This window comes from Bos mutus, chromosome 15 (assembly GCF_027580195.1).
Source record: "Bos mutus isolate GX-2022 chromosome 15, NWIPB_WYAK_1.1, whole genome shotgun sequence".
In the NCBI taxonomy this organism is placed as follows: Eukaryota; Metazoa; Chordata; class Mammalia; order Artiodactyla; family Bovidae; genus Bos; species Bos mutus.
Genome location: NC_091631.1, coordinates 4528174 through 4549835, shown reverse-complemented (window position 1 = coordinate 4549835; position 21662 = coordinate 4528174).

Genomic DNA, 21662 nt, shown 5'->3' with positions numbered 1-21662 from the left:
CACTTGCCACTTGACCTTGGGCAAGTCACTTCAGGCCTCTGGACCCCAGTTTCCTCATCAGTAAAGCAGGGCAGCTGAGTTTCATGATCCCTTTGGTTTCATTTCAGCTTCAAGAAGTCTTGTTGTTCAGTCGCTCAGTCATGTACAACTCTTTGCAACCCCATGGACTGCAGCATGCCAGGCTTCCCTGTCTGTCACTATCTCCTGGAGTTTGCTCAAACTCATGTACATTGTCAGTGATGCCATCCAGCAATCTCATCCTCTGTCGCCCCCTTCTCCTCCTACCCTCAGTCTTTTCCTATCAGTCACATAGGAAAAAGCTGAAATGAAGACATAAGGCTAAGACATCTCTAAGAAGTCGGCAAGGCATCTTCATATAAAAAGCACTTTAAAAGAATAATCTCTGGGGAAAAAAAAAGAATAATCTCTGGTAAGTAAAAATATGTGTTCATTTTGACTCAGCAATTTCACTTTGGGGGCTTTATCCTAAGGGAAGAATCAGAGGTGTGCTTCAAGATACAAGAATGATTATCACAGTGTGTGTTTGTTTGTTTAATAAACTTTTAATTTTAGGATAGTTTTAGATTTAACAGAGAAGTTGCACAGATAGTGCAGCTCTTGTTTTAGTCACTAAGTCATGTTCTGACCCCTTGCAACCCCATGGACTGTAGCCTGCCAGGCTCCTCTGTCCGTGGGATCAGACAAGAATACTGGAGTGGGGTGCTATTTCCTTCTCCAAGGTAGTGCAGAGAGTTCGCATATACTCCTCCTCCCCACTTCCTTTCCTAGTAACAACTTACGTCAGTATACTAGAATACATTTATCACAACTAATGAACTAATATTGATGCATTAGTAACGAAAATCCATCCTTTAACCATATTTCCCAACTTTTACCTTATTTCTTTTTCCTGTTCCAGGATTCTGTCCAGAACACCACATAATATTTTGTTGTCACACCTCCCTAGTTCCCTAAGAGGGTGGGAGATGCTCCCATTTTTCCTGACTTTTGATAACCTTGTTAGTTTTGCGGAGCACCGGTCAGGTGTTTTGCAGAATGTCTTGATTTGGGTTGGTTTGATTTTATTAAAAAAGGAAAAGTCCTGGGAGAAGGATCACAGATGTGATTAAAAAAAGAAGTCCTGGGAGAAAGATCACAGATGTGAGCTGCCTTTCTTGTTACATCATATCAGGGGTATCAGCTGTCTACCTAATGTTTACCGATGATGTTAATCAGATAGCAGGTGGTATTTGCCAGGTTTCACCGTGCTATTTTGCTTTGGCTGTGCCGCATGGCTTGTGGGATCTTAGTTCCCTGAGCAGGGATTGAACCCAGCCAGCCCCTCTGCAGTGAAAGTACGGAGTCTAACCGCTGGATCACCAAGGAATTCCATCACCGTGGTATTTTTTAATAATAAAACTTTTCAATAATAGGACTGTAGCCTTCTTGAGGGCAGGGACTCTGCCTGTTTCACTCATCACAATGCACCCAGTGCCAAGAATAGTTCTGATATGTAGAACATATAGTTCAATAGGTAGAATTGGTTGAATGAGAAGAGATCTATTTAAATAAATTAATTTATGCAATAAGACAGAATACTAGCAGTCATCATCAATGTTTGGTGATATGGATAAATGCTAGTGATAAATTCAGTGAAGAAACAGGTTAAAAGCAGTCACTATACATTGTATTTTTATAAAGTGTGCACACCCCTGTATGGGTAGAGGATTAGACTACTATTGTCAAAATGTTAACAGGGGCCATTAGTTACTGCTGGGTGGAAGGATTAGGGGGATTTAAATTTTCAGCCTTGTTCGATATTTTCCAAAATTTAAATGATAAAAATGAAGTTTTTCTGGAAATCAGAAAGAAACATACCACAAAAATGGAAAGAAGTTTAAAGCTTCAGAAAGATCCTGGAGCAAGAAAAACAGATGTTCCAATACAATGCCCAGCAACCACATTATTTAGTCATGTATTAGTATCTGTGAAGGAACTGAAATTAGTGGTGCAGTGCGTAGAGGGTGTTGTCCTCAAAATTCTGCAGTTTCTAGGAAACTAGGCACCATCTGTTTCTGATTTAGGGCATTAGAGTTGCAAGATCATGGGCTGTATCTTTGTTACTCTTATAACAAATTGTTTAAAGTTAAAAAAAAAAAAAGAAAAGGAGTAAAGAGCACAGAATACCAGAGTGAATGGCATTCTTGTCTGGTTTGCTTTCTCCTCCCTGGGGCTTTGCATTTTAAAAACACATGTTGTGGTTTTTCTATGATCATCTTCCCACTTCCTGTGCTGTATCTCCCTTACTGTAAATATCCTTTGGTAGAGTCATGCTTTTCTTGTCTCTCCCCTGCATTCTGTCTTTCTTCATATTCACTAAACTTTCTCCAAGCTTCCACTGTGTATTTTTTTTCTAATTTGTATGAGTCCGATGGTATTTATTTTATTCTCCACCAAGATTTTTAGAACCCTGGTTTCAAATCCTAGTTCCATCTTTTATTAGCTGTGTAATTTGGAGAAAGTCGCTTAACCTCCCTGAGTCTCCCCCTTGGAAACTGGGGGACGATATTTCGTACGCACTGGGTGTGTTGCAAGGATTGAATGAGATTTAATGTAACTATGTGGAGGATCTATCCTAGTGCTGGTCCTAAACAGGGCGTGTAACCGTTGGTATCTGTTACTTCCTTTCCCCCTTCTGTGCAGGCTCTGTCTGGTGTCTCTCACTATCTTTCTAAAACACATACTAAAGGATCAAGTCCAAACTTAGGCTTTCAGGGTCCTTTTCAAATGAGACCTAATCCATCTCATGGGCCTCACTATCTTCCAGGAATGTTCTGTATCCCCGTGTATCCCCATGTTCTGTAACTCCAGGCACATTGGCTGTTCCCTGAATACATGGCACTCTTTTTTCTCTGCTGGCCTTTACACATGCTGTTTTCTGGGTCTGGAAGTCTTTTGTGCTCCTACCTAAGAAATGGTCTTTGTGTAGCCTCTGACAGCTTGAGGCCCCTACACTCCCCTCCAACCACAGTCATTTGTTCAGAACTTTATTACTGCAACTCCTTATTCAAGTGTCTCTATCCGTCACTCACTCATGCAACGAAGAGTCATCCAGCCCCTACGATGTGCCAGGCACCGAGAGTGCAACCTCTGTTAACAGTTGAATTATAGGTTCCATAAGTACAGGGGTCTTGTCTGACTTCTCCTTCCCCAGGGCTTAGCACCGGAGAAAAGTAAACACTCAGTGTTTGTTTGTTCAATATCGAATAAAATTAGAGCATTTCCTTTTCAGTCATCAAATCGAAAACCATAATGCTGCCAAGTACTTCCTGGTTTGCCTTTTAAAGGCAAAGATAAAAGACACATATTTTCTTTTACATGTAACATATTGTTACGCTTTTTTTTTTTTTTTAAAACAATTCCAGGGGGCTCAGAACTATTCCCTTGCTTTGCATGCTTTCCATCTGGAAAAGTTTAGCTAATTAAACCAAAGACTGCAGATGAGTTGGCCCCATTTATCTCCAAGGGATGAAATCTTTTTCTCTCCAGAGATTCTTCCTCAGACAAATACCAAGGGTCAGTGTTATTTTTAGTAACATATAGTTTTGAAAGTCTTAAAAAAATTTTTTTTTCAATTTCTAAGTTTGGTAACACATACTTTAAAAAATCTTTTCATAAAAAAATATTAAATGTACTAATAAACCCTAGCCTGTACAGAAGCATTTCTATCAACTCTAGATTATGTTGAATTACTATAGTGGAGGTTAAGTTAGCCATTAATCTACTAACAAGAAGTTAGAAAAAAATCCTTGCTCTTTCCTTTTTTTGGTAAATGCAGGATGCCTGCTGGTGATGATAATCTGTGCAGACTGAGTGGTTGTTCAGAGAAAGCTATTCTCATCCTTCATTTTGAGGGATTTTCAATTTTTGATGATGATTTGTCACTGTTTCTGTGTTTTCATTCTTGTCCCTACCCTGTCCCCTTCTCCATCTTCTCCTAATCTACAGACACATACGAGCCATGCTTTCTTGAATGAATTTGGGTTCTCGTACACCCCACAGGACAATTATGAAAATCATGTGCCAATTACATGCTGATTTCTTTGAGGTTCAAAGTGAAAACGCTATAACTTCACACTAACAATAATTAAAAAATGGCCACAAAAGCTGAATTTTATTGATATAAATTAAAAAAATTTTTTTTTCCAACTGAAAATAATTTGTCCATCTCCTGGGTTATGTCATGAGATTTAAACCAATGGGCCTGATAGGAAAGAGCTACATCAGGTTTTAGGGGAAAGATACTGTGCAAACTTTGATAGTGAATAAACCAAATTTCAGGGCTAATACTGCCATCTTTGCCAGGCAATGTGGCATGCACAGTGGATTCAACTGAATTTCATAAAAACTAAAAACCAGTAAAGAAAGTCAGTGTGGGCCCAAGAACCTGCGGAAGTTCATCTGGCCCCGTGTGAGTGAGGCCCTCTCTCACACCCCTGCCTGGGGCTGCCCCCCAGCCTTTCTCAAGGCTGACCACCTCCTTTCCCATTCTTCTTCTGTGGGAACAAAAGGGCCCCCCAAAAGCCATGCGTGGGGGGTGGCTATTGAATTTCGTTTCCTTTTAAATTTACCTGCTTATTTTTCTGACTGTGCTGGGTCTCTCCCCACAGGCTTTCTCTACTTGCAGCGCTCAGGCTTCTCACTGCAGTGGCCGCTCATTGCAGAGCCTGGCTTTAGGGTTCAATAGTTGTGGCGCGCAGACCTAGTTGTCCCTTGGTGTGTGCAGTCTTCCCAGGCCAGGGATTGAACCTGTGCCTCCTGCATTGGAAGGTGGATTCTTAACTTTTGGATCACCTGGAAAGTCCTGGCTATGGAATTCAGATGACTGAGTTTAATGAAACAAAAGGTTCTGTGGTCATCACAGCCCCAATAATAGATTGGATCTGAGCCTTAGCTACTGAGTAGTCTTTGACACTTTTGTTGTTGTTCAGTCACTAAGTCGTGTCCAGCTCTTTGCAACCCCATGGACGGCAGCACACCAGGCTCCTCTGTCCTCCACTATCTCCCCAAGTTTGCTCAAATTCATGTACATTGAGTCAACCGTGCTGCCTAACCATCTCATCCTCTTTGGCATTTTACAGTGTCCCAAAAGCCTGAGGGCCAGCACCAGGTATTCATTTCTCTTCTCTCAGGCCCTCCTGGAGGTCATTGCATCCATCCTTCACTCCTGGGTGGTGTCAGAGGAGGTTACTCCAGTTTTGTAGACTTGGGTAGAAATATCGGTGCTTCTGTCTTGGGCTTTGGTGTTGTAAGGAGGATCCAGGCCATCCTTCACTATGCTTTGAGAAAGATGTTATTAGGATACTCTCCACTAAATTCCTTTGGAATGGTCCATGGGATACTCTGAAGTTTTAGAACAGTTATGCTGTGCCTATGCAGTTGGTGTGTTGATCCTTCTGGGACCCTGTGTATTTTGTAATTCATCATTTTTCTCTCTTGTGTTGAATACCAGGAGGCTCTGAGCCAACTTTTGTATCGTTGATAGCAAAGACTCCATGTCTTGCATCTTAATTATACCTTTGCTTTCCCTCATGTTTCTTATTTCAAATTTATTTGATACTCCTATAAGTGTTTGCTTTCTTGGTGGCTCAGATAGTAAAGAATTTGCCTGCAACGCAGGAGACCCAGGTTCGATCCCTGGGTCAGGAAGATCCCCTGCAGAAGGGAATGGTCACCCACTCCAGTATTCTTGCCTGGAGAACACTATGGACAGAGGAACCTGGTGGGCTACAGTCCATAGCGTCTCAAAGAGTTGAACACGAGTGGGTGACTTAACACTTACATAGTGTTTGCATTTTTATAAGCAGCCTTAAAGTCTTCTTGAAAGAAAATAGGTTGCAGATTAATAAGAAAATAAACATTTGTGGGTAGGAAAATTCAGAGACAATGAGTTTTCAGGCAACAAACCTTGATAGGATTTAGGACTGCCACTGTTTGGTATGGATTATGTTAAAAAAGTCAACACCCCTTTCAGCATCATGGCATTGCCTACAGTATGGATAAATATGACCATTGATATATGAATTACAGCCTTGGGTCAGTGAATGAAAGGAAAAGCAGGGATATAGGAAGAAAATGTCTTTTTTAAGTTGGTTGTTGAAAAAGATGAGATTCTCTTGCAGGAGGAAAAACTCAAGTGACCCAAAGGAAGTGATTCACAGGGGATGAAAACAGAGAGTGGTGACAGAAGGCTAAGGATGGCAACCCGGAGGGAAGCGGGAAGCGCCAGGCAGAAACTAGAAAAAAATAAAAGTAAATAAATCCACATTTGTCGAAAGGCGAGTACAGAAGCCATCCAAACCAGGGTCACAAGCTCCCAGCAAAGTAGCTAGACTTTCTGCTGATGAATTGAAGGAAATTTGCAATAAGGAAAAATACACCCATCTGAAAAGAAATCCAGTTCATAAGGTCAGCCCAACCCAAAACAACATCAGTGAACAGGAATTTCATTCTCTGAACAATACCAATCTTAGCGCTACTGTGGCCAACTCATTCCTTTCTAAAGGGTGCACAGTTCACACCTATTTTTGTCCTGAAAATTCTACAGAGAACTTTTGGAAAGAGGCCTGCACAGTTAGAAATCCTCAAATAAAAAGTGTGATCGTGCTTCCTTGTTCAGCTGCAGGGTGGCACATGTCCCCTTTAACATGCTGGCAATTCCCAGCTTCACTAAAACTGCGCAGATGGGCGCGGTGAAACTGCCAGTTACCTTGTACACAGGAAGTCTCTCAGGGAAGGGAGACAGAGTCACATGGTAATGTTTTACATGGAACTGCTCATAGCCTCTGTGTTAGTGGCTCAGTCGTGTCTGACTCTCTCCGACCCCATGGACTGTGTAGACTTCCAGGCTTCTCTGTCCATGGAAATCTCCAGGCAAGAATACTTGAATGGGTAGCCATTCTCTTCTCCAGAGGATCTTCCTGACCCAGGGATCAAACCCAGGTCTCCTGCATTGCAGGCAGATTCTTTGTCATCTGAGCCACCACGGAAGCCCTTATAAGGACAGATAACTAATACCAACCTCATGGGTATGATGATCGTAATAATTACACTTGCCCATATTGACGTGGTGCTTACTATGTACTGGACCTGGTGCTAAACATTTACAGATATTAACTCATTTAACTTAATCCTCATAACAGGTAGTCGCGTAAGATGGCCCTAGAGAGGCTTTCCCATTTTCAGAATGTCTGAGTATGTACGTCTTATTGCCATACACTAGGTCAAGATTTCCCCTGAACTTGAATATTTATGAACTCCTTCAAATTCCTTGGGCAAGCGGGTAAGGAGCTACCAGGTGGCCTACTCACTGAGTCCCTCCTCTGTGCCTGTGCTGTGCTAAGCATACGTCGCTTTGTGCTAAGTTTCTTCAGTCGTGTGCAACTCTGCGACCCCATGGGCTGTAGCCCGTCTCTGTCCATGGGATGCTCCAGGCAAGAATACTGGAGTGGGTTGCCACACCCTCCTCCAGGGGGTCTTCCCCACCCAGGGATCAAACCAGTGTCTCTGACGTCTCCTGCATTGGCAGGCGGGTTCTTAACCACGAACACAACCTGGGAGCCCGCACATTACATCACTGAATCCTTAAAACAAGCGTTTGAGGTGGTTTCTGTTATTAACCCCATTTTACATTCGCAGGAACTGAGTCAGAGAGATAAAGTACACCCAGTGCCTACGTTAGATCTAGTAGGTCAAGACTGAGAGTGTCAAGTGGATTTGGCCATGTGGAAGCTGCAGAATGATGCGGGGTCCCCTGCAGGCGGAAGAGTGAAAGGGTGGCGAAGGAGAAAGGTGACCTGAGAAGCTTGGCTGTGCTCAAGAGGGGAGAAGTGTTATTTATTGAATGTTCACTGTGCTCTGACATCAGGAGATGCCAGGGTGAAGCAGAAGAGCCAACAGATATGGGCTTCTATCCTCAGGTGACTGACAGTCCAGCAAAGAGAGGCGGTCCACAGGTTTATTCAACTTCAATTTGGTAAGCGCTGAAAACACAAGAGGAGGGTGGTGTGTGTCTATTACAGCAAGATGGCACCTGAAGACGGGGAGGAAGGAGGCATCTCTGAGGAAGTGATGCTCGAGTGGATGACGATTTCATATCCCCAGTGGGTCCACCTTCAGGACGCAAACACCCTGGCCCTGCTGACTTGGGCATTTGGGTCCCCGTGGAAATTTCTTATTGTTGTGTGTCAGCCCCGTCACCTGGCTTCTAGAATGGGCATATGCAAATGGAGTCATTTATGTGTGCTCACAGTATACTGGCTACACCCTAAAGTAGGAACTGAGCCTCCCCCACTAAAGTAGTCCCAAACAGCCCCAGAGAAGGACTTCACTCACACTCTCAGACCAGCCTGCCTCTGCCGTCTGCCTCTCCTTCCTCTTTGACCCTGGCTTCCATTTGGCTAAATCCGCCGCTGGTGAGGCTAGTTGGTGGCCAAGGTTAGAGGGTCTGAATGTGAGAATACCCACGTGTGTGCCGGGGCCTTCTCCCCAGGCTTCTATCACCGCCGGTCATCGGGGTGGGGAGCAGGGCTGGGTCTGGGTGGAGATACTCAGGCGCAGAGTGTGCCGGCCACGCCCCAGAGCAGTGATGCTTGAGCTCACAGAGTCTCCCATTCAAGTTTTCTGTCTCCTTTCTGTCCTGTTCAATTCCAGTTCAAGGGCCAGATGGGAGGTCGACATATGACCTTGGGCATGTTACTTAACCTCCTTGTGCCTCAATTTCCTCTGAAATATGGAGATAATGAAAGTACCTATTTCAGGGAATTCCCTGGTGGCCCAGGGGCTAGGACTTGGTGCTTTCCTTGCCCTGGTTGAAGAACTAAGATCCCACAACCTGCGTGGTGTGGTCAAACAAACAGTACCTGTTTCAGACTAAGTGAGAAAATTCATATAAAGCAGCTTGCCTAGTGGCTAGCACATAGTAGGTATTGGATAATTGTTAGCTTTGATTATTACTATTGTGATTATGTTTTGGAGAGTTCTGTTATACTGTGTTTGAGTCTTAGCTCAGCTAGCCAGAGCCTACTATTTAGTCTACTTACGGGCATCCCTGGTGCTCTAGTGGTTAAGAATCTGCCTGCCAATGCAGGGGACATGGGTTCGACCCCAGGTCTGGGAAGACCCCACATGCTGCAGAGCAACTTATCAACTACTGAAGCTCAGACGCCTTCAGCCCATGAGCCCCAACTACTGAGCCCACACGCCTAGAGCCTGCGCTCTGCAATGAGAGAAGTCCCTGTTATTTGCAACTAGAGAAAACCCGTGTGCAGCAACGAAGACCCTGCACAACCAAAAATAAAAGTAAATAAATAAATATTGAAAAAAAAACAGTGTACTGTTGAATAAATTGGTGTTTTACTTTTATCCATCAGTCTTACAAACTTAGCTAAAGTACGTTTGACCCTAAGGGCTGAAGCGAAAGCTGACAAGCTCTGGATTCAGAAGGACAAGGCGGAGGACAGCCTTGGCTTGCGACCCACGCGCCAGAGGCATGAGGCTTCTTGGAAGTCAGCTTGCTGCCCTCCCTGGATACGCCCAACCTCTCCATTGTTTTTCCATTTGAATCTCCGGCATTCTAAGGCCACTCTTGCTTTTTATATTCCAACCAGAAAAGAATGTGTTTTTAAATACAGTAGTACCTACATGCAGAAGATTTCTAACTTCTCAAGAGTTTTGGGAGATCTTTTTCTTTTGTTATTTTTGAAGAAAAATTCACAACTTAGGCTGCTGATCAGCCCAACTGCAAGTATTACTTCTATTTTCTATTGGAGTATAATTGCTTTACAATGCTGTGTTAGCTTCTGCTGTGCAACAAAGTGAATCAGCTATTTGTATACATAAGTCTCTTCCCTTTCGGACCTCCTCCCACCCCCCACCCCACCCCTCTAGGTCATCACAGGGCATCTGTGGAGTCTAGAAAAATGGTTCAGATGAACCTGCTTGCAGGGCAGGGTAGAGAACGGTCGGGGTAGGGGAGGGTGGGACGAACTGGGAGAGTAGCTTTGACATACATACACTACCACGCATAGAACAGCGAGCTGGTGGGGAGCCGCTGTGCAGCACAGGGAGCTCCGTTCAGTGCTCTGGGGGATCTTTGTTTCCCCCACCACTCTCTTGCTTGACTTGGTGGGCCTCCTATTGTCTTCCTTAGCGAGGCAGCGCAGTGCTGAGCGCCAGAAAAAGGCCCAGGGAAAACCCTCTGCCAACATGCAAAACCAGAGGTAAAATAAAAAGCAATGATTTTGGAGCAGACTGGCATCAACTGTGAGCCCAGTCTGCCATATTTACTTTTTCTTAATCTAAAATAACAGAGATAACGTACACAATAGACTTTCTAACTTGCCACTTTTCCCTTATCTTTTTTCCCTTTGTGAACCTAAGACATCATGTTCTTTCATATAATCCCTCAAAAAAAAAAAAAAAAAAAAAAAAAAAAGCCTTTGGCCATTCCATTCCCTGCTGCCCATGGAGAAGGACAGACTCTATCTGATATTTCAGCTGGAAGGCAGGGTGGCAGATTCTTTCCAATGGGGTGGCGACTTCCTCCCTACTTTCAGAACACACCCCTTCCCAAAAATACGCCCTCCGGGGCAAGCAGCACAAAGGGAGCTCTCGGCGTCAGCAAATGCCCACATCGCTTCCTTTTCCTTTTACACCCAGTGGCCTGAGAATGGCACAGAGTTTGGGGAATCCGCACCACAAAGTTGTGTGTAGCCCCTCTGGGCCTGGAAGTGGCCCCTCTCTCCTCTCTTACCCTCCTGGTCCGTCTTCCAAACCATCGTAGGTGGTTTGGTTGCTAAGTCGTGTCTGACTCCTGGCAACCCTATGGACTGCAGCCCTCCAGGATTCTCCATCCATGGGATTTCCCAGGCAAGAATACTGGAGTGGGTTGACATCTTCTCCAGGGGATCTTCCTGACTCAAGGATTGAACCTGCATTTTCTGCATTGCAGGCAGATTCTTCACCGACTGAGCTACCAAGGAAGCCCGTCATAGTGATTGTCCTAAAACCCAAATCTGATCATTCCATCTACTTAAGAACTTGCTATGGCCTTTTGGCCCAAAGCAAGCATTCTCAAGCTCCAGTCAATGCATGGGCCTGTCCGTAGTTGACTATGAAAGAACAGTCTTAAAAATTTTTTTTTTTTACTTTTTGGTGGTGCCATGCAGCATGTGGATCCTAGTTCCCCGATCAGAGATAGAACCGATGCCCCTTGCATTAAGAGCATGCATAGTCTTAACCACCGGACCATCAGGGGAGTCACAGAATGATCATATTTAAGATATAGTTTCTGAAGTTTGGGATAAGGCCTGGGAATTTGTAGATGTTAGTTTGAATTCTTTAGATTTGTAAGTGACAAAAAGTCATCTCAAACTAGTTTAGGTCAAAAAAGGAATCCAAAATTTCCTAGGACATTCAGGGGATAAAACTATCTCCGTTATATCTGGGGGATTTTAATCTATTGGCATGACTGAGTGATGACATGGAGAGGTCAGTGTCTTTGAAAGAGTTTATTACTTACACTTCCCGAGAGCAAAGGCTCTTGCCATGCAGGGCACCTAAGGAAGCACGAGCTTTGCCAGGAGGCAGGAAGAGGTGAACCACAGCCCTGATTGGGGCTTTTGCAGAAAAGGTAAGGCGGGGTAGAGTAAACAGCTTAGGACTGGCTAGTTTGAATGATTCTTCTGGGCTTTGGGGCACAGCAGCTGTTCCTAGATGTCTGATTTTTGGCCCTGTGTTGATCTGGGTTGGGGAAACAATGGCTTGGTGTGTATGAGTTAGTTAAAGGAGGTGATTTCAGAGTATGAGCTCTGGATCTTAGAGGAGATATAAACAACTTAAGCTGTCTAATTGATGCCAAATAGACAAATATAGAATCTAAAAAAACAGGAAAACAACAGAATGGGAAAGACTAGAGATCTCTTCAAGAAAATTAGAGATACCAAGGGAACATTTCATGCAAAGATGGGCTCGATAAAGGACAGAAATGGTATAGACCTAACTGAAGCAGAAGATATTAAGAAGAGGTGGCAAAAATACACAGAAGAACTGTACAAAAAAGATCTTCACGACCCAGATAATCACGATGGTGTGATCACTCACCTAGATCCAGACATCCTGGAATGTGAAGTCAAGTGGGCCTTAGAATGCATCACTACGAACAAAGCTAGTGGAGGTGATGGAATTCCAGTTGAGCTCTTTCAAATCCTGAAAGATGATGCTCTGAAAGGGCTGCACTCAATATGCCAGCAAATTTGGAAAGCAGCAGTGGCCACAGGACTGGAAAAAGTCAGTTTTCATTCCAATCCCAAAGAAAGGCAATGCCAAAGAATGCTCAAACTACCGCACAATTGCACTCATCCCACACGCTAGTAAAGTAATGCTCAAAATTCTCCAAGCCAGGCTTCAGCAATACATGAACCATGAACTTCCAGATGTTCAAGCCGGTTTTAGAAAAGGCAGAGGAACCAGAGATCAAATTGCCAACATCTGCTGGATCATCGAAAAAGCAAGAGAGTTCCAGAAAAACATCTATTTGTGCTTTATTGACTATGCCAAAGCCTTTGACTGTGTGAATCACAATAAACTGTGGAAAATTCTGAAAGAGATGGGAATACCAGACCACCTGACCTGCCTCTTGAGAAACCTTTGTGCAGGTCAGGAAGCAACAGTTAGAACTGGACATGGAATAATAGACTGGTTCCAAATAGGAAAAGGAGTACATCAAGGCTGCATGTTATCACCCTGCTTATTGAACTTATATGCAGAATACATCATGAGAAACGCTGGGCTGGAAGAAGCACAAGCTGGAATCAAGATTGCCGGGAGAAATATCAATAACCTCAGATATGCAGATGACACCACTTATGGCAGAAAGTGAAGAGGAACTAAAAAGCCTCTTGTTGAAAGTGAAAGAGGAGAGTGAAAAAGTTGGCTTAAAGCTCAACATTCAGAAAACAAAGATCATGGCATCTGGTCCCATCACTTCATGGGAAATAGATGAGGAAACAGTGGAAATAGTGTCAGACTTTATTTTGGGGGGCTCCAAAATCACTGCAGGTGGTGACTGCAGCCATGAAATTAAAAGATACTTACTCCTTGGAAGGAAAGTTATGACCAACCTAGATAGCATATTAAAAAGAAGAGATATTACTTTGCCAACAGAGGTCTGTCTAGTCAAGGCTATGGTTTTTCCAGTGGTCATGTATGGATGTGAGAGTTGGACTGTGAAGAAAGCTGAGAGCTGAAGAATTGATGCTTTTGAACTGTGGTGTTGGAGAAGACTCTTGAGAGTCCCTTGGACTGCAAGGAGATCCAACCAGTCCATCCTAAAGGAGATCAGCCCTGGGTGTTAATTGGAAGGACTGATGCTGAAGCTGAAACTCCAATACTTTGGCCACCTCATGCGAAGAGTTTACTCATTGGAAAGGACCCTGATGCTGGGAGGGATTTGGGGCAGGAGGAGAATGGGATGACAGAGGATGAGATGGCTGGATGGCATCACTGACTCAATGCACATGAGTTTGGGTGAACTCTGGGAGTTGGTGATGGACAGGGAGGCCTGGTGTGCTGCAATTCATGACTGAGGGACTGAACTGAACGTAACTGAAGAAAACACAGGACAAGAGCTGGCTTCAGTAGGAATGGATCTAGAGTGGTGTGGTCTACAAAGCTGCCACTAGCCACATGTGACTGGCAAACACTTCAAAATATGGTTATCCGAATTGAAATGGGATATGAAGTACAAGCTGGCTTTCAAAGAGCATAAAAAAAACCCCATCTCATTAATGATCTTATATATTGATGACACATTGAAGTAAAATTTTGGAAATATTGAATTAAATATAACATAGCATGGAAATTCATTTCCTTTGCTTCCTTTTACTTTTCCTAACATGGATGCTAGGAACTGAAGATTGCGTATGGCAGCTTGTATTTTGGAGTAGGAAATGGCTGCCCACTCCAGTATTCTTGTCTGGAAAATTCCATGGACAGAGGAGTCTGGCATGCTGCAGTCCATGGGGTCACAAAGAGTCCGACACGACTAAGCACAGCACAGCTTGTATTTATGGCTTACATTGTATTTCTATTGAACAGCATTGATCAAGACCAAATGATGTCCTCTCTGTCTCCCTCTCTCTTTCCGTAATTCGACTCTGCTCCCTTCCGATATATTTGGAGTTCATTCTCTCCGACTATCAACTATCTTTCCCTGTGTGTCCATGGGAAAGTGACTGAGGGAAGCTCCCAGCTTATAGAATTCCAGCTTCCTAATGCCGTCGAGAGAAGGCAATGGCAACCCGCTCCAGTATTCTTGCCTGGCAAATCCCATGGACAGAGGAGCCTGGTAGGCTGCAGTCTGTGGGGTCGCTAGGAGTTGGACACAAATGAGCGACTTCACTTTCATGCATTGGAGAAGGAAATGGCAACCCACTCCAGTGTTCTTGCCTGGAGAATCCCAGGGACGGCGGAGCCTGGTGGGCTGCCGTCTCTGGGGTCCCGACAGTCGGACACGACTGAAGCGACTTAGCAGCAGCAGCAGCAGCATGCCTTCGAAGACAGGCTTTCGTCCACTGTTCATACGTTAGCCTCTGAGAGAAAGACTCACGGGCTTGCTGATGTCATATTCTAATTCCCCTAGAATGCTTCTGTCCAGGGAAAATTTCCTGTACCAACCACTTAGTTTTCGTGAGATGAAGTTTGTATCCCCTCATTCCTGTGCTTTTACATGTGCCAGTCCATCAGCCTGAAATACCTTTCCTTCTCTCCTGCCTGGCTAATTTCTAATTCAGCCAGATTCTTCATGATCTAGCTGAAATGTGAAGCTCTGCTATCTCAATCGTAACACTCATTTCTTGTTTTTTCTTTTTTTAGTTCTTTTGATGTGGGCCATTTTTGAAATCTTTGTTGAATTTGTTAAAATATCACTTCAGTTTTATGTTTTTTTTTTTTTGGTTAGGCAAGTGGTATCCTAGTTCCCTGATCAGAGATTGAACCCCCACCCCCTGTATTGGAAGGCAAAGTCTTCACCACTTATTGCTTTTAATTTTTTGCTTTCCTGTCTCCTCCACTGACCTTTAGCCCCTCAAAGCGGGCTCTGTCTTCTGTTCTTTCATTTGGCCCCAACAGAATAGTGGGCACTCTATAAACATTGGTGAAATGAAGGTGAGCTTGCTCATTCCAAGCAGCAGGCAAAAGACAAGGGTTAGTTACCTACTTTATATTCTGTATTGGCTTTGTATTGCTGTGTATCGAACTACCACAACTCTAGAGGTTTAAAACAATACATTTATTGTCTCGTAGTCCTGTGTTGTTCAGGATCTCATCGATCAGTAATCAACATGGTAGTTGATCTGCATAGTCTCATCTTCAGACTCCATTAGGAAAGAATTAATTTCCAAGATCATTCAGGTGGTTGGTAAAATTCATTTCCTTTTGACTGCATGATTCAGGTTTCTGTTTTCTTGTTGGCTGTAAACTGGGGCTACTCTTTTTCTTTCTATCAAAATTAATTTTTATTTTTAATTGGAGGATAATCGCTTTACAGTATTATGTTGGTTTCTGCCATACATCAACATGAATCAGCCGTAGGCATATTTATGTCCCCTCCCTCTTGAACGTCCCTCCATGGAGCTACTCTTCACTAGAGGTGGCCCACAAGTCCTCAGTGTGTGACTTTCCCCATAAGCTGTCTCAGAGGGAATTCCCTGGGGGGCCAGTGGTTAGGACTTGGTACTTTTACTGCCGGGACCTAGGTTCAGCCCCTGGTTGGGGGAACTACGGTCCTGCAAGTTGCCTTCTCACAATACGGCAGCTTATTTTTTCCAAGCCAGTAACAGAGAGTGAATCTCTCTAGCATGTGCTTTCAGAGTGGAAACATGTACACAATTGTAACTCTAATCACATTTTTAGCTCTACTGGTTACAAGCACATCACAGGTCCTATCCACACCCAGGGCATGTCCTCCACAATTAGCAATGTGACTAATGAGAGTCCGCTGTGTACCAGAAACTCTACCAGGCACTTTTCATTCATTATATCATTTAATCCTCCGATCACCTTAGGAGATGAATACTATGAAAGTAATTTTCAAATACTTGGAAATTGAAGCTAAAAGGAATTGGTTTTGACTTGTTCAAGGTCCTCTCCCGCACTCCCCCCACCAATACATGGCAAAGCTGGGATTCAAACTCAGATTTGATCTTAAAAGAACCTTCTGCCCTTTACACCTCAACTTTTAAGTAGTTTGCCCCAGAAACGTTTAAAAAAATCATCCTCTTCTTCCTCTTTCTCAAGGGTCACAGCAGTAATAGGAAATGCATATTCTTTGCTTCTTGGGTTCATATTTTTAATCAGAGTCAGAATGAAGTCTTCCTACTAAGAGAGACTGTTCAGATAGAAGCTGGCCATTCTAGGAAACATTATGTTGCAGAATTAGGGCAGGCTGCCAAAGCAGGGAATGAGACCTGACCTGGATTTTCTCAATGCTATTTGACAATAATTATATAATAATACCTCATAGTTATATACTGCATTATCAATTGTTGTCTCATTTGATTCTCAGTGTCCCTGTGGGTCAACCAGGGCAGAGATTTTGTGTAATGTGTGTATATATATATATATTTTTTTTTTTCATTTACCTATTTTAATTTTTGGCTGCGTTGGGTCTCAGTTGTAGCATGTGGGTTTTCTCTAGCTGTGGCAGGTGGGCTCCGGAGCACTTGGGCTCTGTGTGTGGTTGTGATGAGCTGGCCTAGTAGTATGATCTGAGTTCCCAGACCAGGGATTGAATCTTTGTCCCCTGCCTTGAAAGGTGGGATCTTAACCACTGGACCACTAGGGAAGCCCCCCTCCATATTCATTAAAAAAAGATACATGTATTTACTTGCTTTTATTTTTGACTGTGCTGGGTCTTCATTGCTGTGCAGGCTTCCTCTAGCTGCAGTGCTCAGGCTTCCCACTGCAGTGGCTTCTCTTGATTCAGAGCACAGTTGCTAGTCCCGTGGCTTGTGGGACTGGATGTGGGATTGAACCCATGTCTTCTGCATTGGTAAGTGAGTATTTTTTTTTACCACTGAGCCACCAGGGAAGCCCCAACTCCATATTCTTAAATCTTCTCCTTAAACAGGATTTTAGACGGCTGCTTAATATTTAATGCAATGGATCTATTCTTCCTTACTCTAAAATGTTTCCTTAATTTTAGTTATTTAGGTTTCTCCTTGTTTTTCACTATTGTAGAAAATATTGTGAGAAACATCTCTGATGGCCAAAAATGTCCTCTCATCAGGACAGAGTCCGGGAAAAGGGATGGCAGATGACAGCCTTAAGGGTCTCGGTGTATATAGAGGTATGATTATAACCCCCACCTTTTAGACCCAGAAACAGTCTTAGAGTGTGACTTGCCCAGATTCACATGGCTCATAAATGTGTAGTGGAGACTTGGATCCAAGTGCTTTGCTTCCAAGATGAAGCTCTTCCTTACACCCAGTTGCTCGCTGTGTGCTCCGCGGAGCAGCGGCTTTGGCAGACTCGGGGAGAATGCTGTGCTGTCGTTCAGTCCCTCAGCGGTGTCTGCCTCTGCGACCCCAGGGACTGCAGCCCGCCAGGCTTCCCTTATCCTTCACTGCTTCCCGGAATTTTCTCAAACCTAGGTTCATGGAGTCAGTGACCGCATCCTCTGGCACCCTCTTCTCCTTTTGCCTTCAATCTTTCCCAGCATCAGGGTCTTTTCCAGTGAGTCAGCTCTTCCCATCAGTTGGCCAAAGTATTGGAGCTTCAGCTCCTTCCAGTGAATATTCAAGACTGATTTCCTTTAGGATGGACTGGTTGGATCTCTTTGCAGTCCAAGGGACTCTCACGAGTCTTCTCCAGTGCCACAGTTCAAAAGCATCAATTCTTCGGTGCTCAGCCTTCTTTATGGTCCAGCTCTCATGCTGGTACCTGACTACTGGAAAAACCATCACTTTGACCACATAAACCCTTGTCAGCAAAGTGATGTTTCTGCTTTTTAATATGCTGTCTAGGTTTGTCACAGCTTTTCTTCCAAGGACCCAGCGTCTTTTAATTTTATGGCTGCAATCACTGTCCTCAGTGATTTTGGAGCCCAAGAAAATAAAGTCTGTCACTGTTTCCATTGTTTCCCCATCTGTTTGCCATGAAGTGATGGGACCAGATGCCATGATCTTAGATTTTTGAATGTTAAGTTTTAAGCCAGCTTTTTCACTCTGCTCTTTCACCCTCATCAAGAGGCTATTTACTTCCTCTTTACTTTCTGCCATTAGAGTGGTATCATCTGCATATCTGGGGTTGTTATTTCTCCCAGCAATCTTGATTCCAGCTTGTGATTCATCCAGCCCAGCATTTTGCATGATGTACTCTGCATGTAAGTTAAATAAGCAGGGTGACAATATGCAGCCTTGATGTACTCCTTTCCCAATTTTGAACCAGTCTGTTGTTCCATGTCCAGTTCTAACTGTTGCTTCTTGACCTGCATACAGGTAAGGTAATCTGGTATTCCCATCTCTTTAAGAATTTTCCACAGTTTGTTGTGATCCAGTCAAAGGCTTTAGCGTAGTCAAGGAAGCAGAAGATGTGTTTTTTGAAATCCCTTGCTTTCTCTATGATCCAACAGATGTTGGCAATTTAATCTCTGGTTCTTTGGCCTTTTCTAGATCCAGCTTGTACATCTGGAAGTTCTTGGTTCATGTACTGTTGAAGCCTAGCTCGAAGGATTTTGAGCATTACTTTGCTAGCATGTGAAATGAATGTAATTGTGCGGTAGTTTGAACACTACCATTGCCCTTATTTGGGACTGGAATGAAAACTGACCTTTTCCAGTCCTGTGGCCATTGCTGAGTTTTCCAAATTTGCTGACATACTGAGTGCAGCACTTCAACAGCATTACCTTTTAGAATTTGAAAGAGCTCAGCTGGAGTTCTATTACATCTACTAGCTTTGTTCATGGTAATGCTTCCTAAGGCCCATTTGACTTCACACTCCAGGACGTCTAGCTCTAGGTGAGTGACCACACCATGGTGGTTTTCTGGGTCATTAAGATCTTTTTTGTACAGTTCTTCTGTGTATTCTTATATACTTAATTTCCTCTTCTTCTGTTAGGTCCTTGCTGTTTCTGTCTTTTATGGTGCCCATCCTTGCATGAAATGTTCCCTTGGTGTCTGCAATTTTCTTGAAGAGATCTCTAGTCTTTCCCATTCTATTGCTTTCCTCTATGTCTTTGCATTGTTCACTGAAGAAGGCTTTCTTATCTCTCCTTGCTATTCTTTGGAACTCTGCATTCAGATGGGTATATCTTTCCTTTCCTCCGTGTCTTTTGCTTCTCTTCTTCTCTTAGCTATTTGTAAGGCCTCCATAGACAACCACTTTGCCTCCTTGCATTTCTTTTTCTTTGGGATGGTTTTGGTCACTGCCTCCTGTATCGTGTTATGAACCTCAGTCCATAGTTTTTCTGTCAGGCACTCAGTCTGCCAGACCTAATCTCTTGAATCTATTCATCACTTCCACTGTATAATCATAAGGGATTTGATTTAGGTCACACCTGAATGGCCTAGTGGTTTTCCCTACTTTCTTCCATTTAAGTCTGAATTTTGCAATAAGGAGTTCATGATCTGAGCCACAGCAACTCCCGGTCTTGTTTTTGCTGACTGTATAAAGCTTCTCCATCTATGACTGCAAAGAATATAATCAGTCTGATTCGGTGTTGACCATCTGGTGATGTCCATGTGTAGAGTCTTCTCTTGTGTTGTTAGAAGAGGGTGCTTGCTATTATCAGCGTTCTCTTGACAAAACTCTATTAGCCTTTGCCCTGCTTCATTTTGTACCCCAAGGCCAAATTTGCCTACTATTCTAGGTCTCTCTTGACTTCCTACTTTTGCATTCCAGTCTCCTGTGATGTAAAGGACACTTTTTTTTGGTGTTAGTTCTAGAAGGTTTTATACATCTTCATAGAACTGTTCAACTTCAGCTTCTTCAGCATTAGTGGTTGGGGCATATACTTGGATTATCGTGATGTTGAATAGTTTGCCTTGGAAATGAACTGAGATCATTCTGTCATTTTTGAGATTGCACTCAAGTACAGCATTTCAGACTCTTGTTGACTATCAGGGCTACTCTATATATACTCCAAGGGATTCTTGCCCACAGTAGTAGATAAAATGGTATCTGAATTAAATTCACATATTCCCATGTATTTTAGTTCATTGATTCCTAAAATGTCAACATTCGCTCTTTCCATCTCCTGCTTGACCACTTCTAATTTACCTTGATTCATGGACCTGACATTCCAGGTTCCTGTGTAATATTGTTCTTTACAGCATTGGACTTTACTTTTACCACCAGACACGTCCACAGCTGAGTGTCATTTCCACTTTGGCCCAGCTGCCTCATTCTTTCTGCAGCTTTATTAGTAATTGCCCTCTACTCTTCCCCAGTAGCATACTGGACACCTTCTGACCTGGAAGGCTCATCTTCTGGAGCTATATCTTTTTGCCTTTTCATACTGTTCATGGGATTCTCTTGGCAAGAATACTGGAGTATCCTCCAGTGGACAGTCTTTTGTCAGGCCCTACCCAAGGTTTTGTGAATCAGAACCTGCATTTGCACCATCCTGAGATGCCTATACGTACATTAAATTTGAAAGTGATGCTTACAACACACCCTCTCCTATAATCTTGTGAAGAGCTTTAAAATGAAGCTTAACACCAGATTCTCCTCAGCTTTGAGATGTCTCACGTTTCCACAAGGGCTGTTTGCAGTGTGTCCTCCTCATGAAGGGACTTGTTCATTTCCTTGTAAACCATCAGATTCTTTTTAAAAAATATTTATTTATTTGGCTGTATTGGGTCTTAGTTGTGGCACTTGGAATCTCTGTTGTAGCACGCAGGATCTTTTTAGTTGTATTGTGTGGGATATAGTTCCCTGACCAGGTATCATACCTGAGCCCCCTGCATTGGGATTGCGGAGTCTTAGCCACTGGATCACCAGGGAAGTCCCAAAACATCAGAAATCTTTAACTCCATTTTATCCCTGGATATGGCCAAACTCCCTGCTCAGAACCATACAAACAGCACTTTGGATACTTTTCAGGAAGTACCATGGTGAAGGAGAAAGGATACAACACCAGGAGTCCTGGTCCAGATTCCATAATTAACAAGTTGGGTGACTCTGGAGAGCCTCTGAACCTTTCTTTATTTAATTAGATACAATGATGAGAACATGCTTTGTATATCATAAAGCCTTGGGTCCTTCTGGTTGGGAGCCTATATTTAGACGTCATCTACCTTGTGAGGGAAATGATGGTGTTTAGACTAGATGATCCTTGAGGCAAATATTCAGAGGGCCAAATCCTTCCGAGAAAGTCTATTTTAGGTAGGATTCCACCTGTGCTCCCCAGGAATATAATGACAGGGGGATTATATAATGAGTCAAATCAGAATGGGTGAGAGTGAGAGCCTGGAGTAACTGATCTTCAAAGTCCCTTTAAAATCTAAAAACATACGCTTTTCTCCCATTTCAATACAAAAAAAAGAATGAGAATTCTAGCATCAGCTGGTTATTTTATGCAACTACCTGCTTTCAGGAAAGAG